Genomic DNA, 2,466 nt, shown 5'->3' on the forward strand with positions numbered 1-2,466 from the left:
ATATCTTACAGGTCAAGGCTGTTCACTACAACAATACGCCCATTTCTCACATGCCGCTATATTTGCTAGAGGGTCGTGTATGGTCTCCCAAATTACTCCAGAAACTCATGACTGACAGCAACGGTTTGGCCACATTCTCTGTCAGCACAAACACATTTTTTGGAGACACTCGCCTGATTGTAAGCTAATTACATCTGTAACAATCCTATTTTAATTGTCAAAAACCGTGAATAAAATAATATTTGTTTGCCTTTCAAGCACCATTATCTCTTTTTATAAATAGATAAGTAGCACACCAAAAATGCAGGACCCACAGCATAGAACAGCTCACATTGCCTGGCAACACCACACCGTTCGTCAGTCCCTACCTCCTTCTGTTGACATTAAAACAAGCAGCGTCTTGAAGATAAAGAAGATTGACTCAACTCTTCCATGTGATAAAGAAGTGGACATCTCCATTGATTACACCGTTGTGCATGAACCACAGGGATCTATAGATATCGTTCATCTGGTGAGTCATTCAGCCGGTTACCAACATTATTTTACAGTTTTAAAATGTACTCCAGTGGACAGCTGTACATTAAAACTTGACAACATTCAGCAGAAGACAGTCTGTTTTAGCTCTGTATTTGGACTTTAGCAGAGTAAAACAAAAGTACATAATTATTAGCATTAAACCGTAACAGCTTAAGTGTTATTCAGTACAAGAATGTGTTAGATTTCCAAACACTTGGTGAGCATGAAGGGGATGGTAAAGACTAACAAGATAGATAATTACATTTAAAAATGTGCTGGACGGTTTGCCAGAATTGCTTGGAGTCCAGCCAATAGTTTTCCCCAAAAGGCTTTCTCCATGGCCACTCCAAACTCCTCCCAGGCCCCAGTTTTTGGCTTTGCATCCACCAGGGCAGCGGCATGCTTGGCCTCACAATACCTGATTTCTGCCTAAGGAGTCCCACAAGCCAGCCAGGCTCTATGGGACTCCTTCAGCATGACAGCATTCCTTACTCCTGGTGTCCAACACCGGGTTCGAGGACTGCCTCCATGACAGGCACCACAGACCATTTGGCCACAGCTGCGTCGACATTGGAGGCAAAGAACCTGGCTCACTCAGACTCAATTTCTCCAGCCTTCCAAAGAGCAAGAGAGCTTCTCCCAGAGATGGGAGGTCAACACGTCCCTAACAAAGGGCTCCACCAAATATTCTCAGGAGACCCTCACTAGTCTTTGGGCTTGCTGAGTCTGTCTGGCTTCCTCCTCTTTCGGGGTATCCAACTCACTGCCTGGCGATGATAGCTCTGCCCCTCTCTTCAGCTAAGTGCCCAAGACATACGGACAAAGGTCAGAAGATAAGACAACAAAGCAAATCATCAACCTCCAGGTGTCTTGCTGCACTGATGGACATCCTAATACTCAAACATTGTCTTCATTTTGGATGATCCATGACTTGCAAAGAAATCAAATGAAGAATTACAACTCGGATTCGGAGCCGGGGGTGTGTTCAGGTGTTATTGTTATTTCCCATGAGGGTGCTGAAGCCCCACAGCAGAATGATGGAATCCCTGGGAGTTGAACCGACCCCCCAGACGGCAATCCAGCTTCATTAATTTGCAAACAACCACAGCAAAGAAATGAACTGCTTTATTTTTTTCCATAAATTCACAGGTCTTATACAGAGGAACTATTGGCAGTGGAGGACAAAAACAAGTTCAAATTGAAGATAAACCAGGTATATAAAAACCAAAGTGACACATTTATTAAAGTTTCTTTCCGTATTTTTCTGATTCTTTTTCAATTCACTGAATTAATGGATCAGTATAAGAATTTTAAGGTCTTTGCTTTCCTTGATATTGCATGTCTAACAGTGTGATGGATTTTTCAGTGAATGAGGGTCAGGTGTCCTTCAGCCTGAACATTTCTCCAGACATGGCTCCACTGATCCAGGTTGTGGCTTACGCTGTCCTCCCCAGTGAGAATGTGATTGCTGCCAGTGCTGAGTTCTCCACAGAAAAATGCTTTAGTAATAAGGTCAGCAGACATGAAAGGACACACAGATGAAGACGCTGTTATAATCCTGGCACAGTCCTAATAATATCTAGTTAAGGAACATATTAAAGGAAAAGTCTGGTCAGCGAGGAATAATCAATGGATCATTATTTATACCTAAAACTAATACGTTTGAGGTGCTTTAATTAATTTAGCGTTCATCAGTAAAAAATAAAAGCAGTTATTTTCACCATGATCATTGAGTCTGGGAGCGGCCATTTTAGCCCAAATATAGTAGCCCCTCCCTCCTGCCATCTTCCAGCAGTGACATCACGGTGCGGTTAGCCTAGCGCCATTCTCCCCGCTTTACAAGCTAAATCAATGGGAACTACTAGACACATCTGCAATCAACAACAATTATTGAAGATTTCCAGAGGACTTCACCATTGAAATTCACCAGAGCTGATAAGATAAGATAAG

The 2,466-nt window shown here is 42.6% G+C and overlaps 1 long non-coding RNA gene across 1 annotated transcript; it reads left to right on the forward strand.

The window, feature by feature from the left end:
• Nucleotides 1-350: 350 nt before the first annotated feature.
• LOC107104354 lies at nt 351-2,024 on the forward strand. Its single transcript, XR_001482249.1, has 3 exons — nt 351-511; nt 1,666-1,729; nt 1,883-2,024. It is a non-coding gene; the product is annotated as an uncharacterized LOC107104354 (long non-coding RNA).
• Nucleotides 2,025-2,466: the final 442 nt, after the last annotated feature.

Source organism: Cyprinodon variegatus, unplaced genomic scaffold, assembly GCF_000732505.1.
Source record: "Cyprinodon variegatus isolate N-32 unplaced genomic scaffold, C_variegatus-1.0 Scaffold1705, whole genome shotgun sequence".
NCBI classification, from domain to species: Eukaryota; Metazoa; Chordata; class Actinopteri; order Cyprinodontiformes; family Cyprinodontidae; genus Cyprinodon; species Cyprinodon variegatus.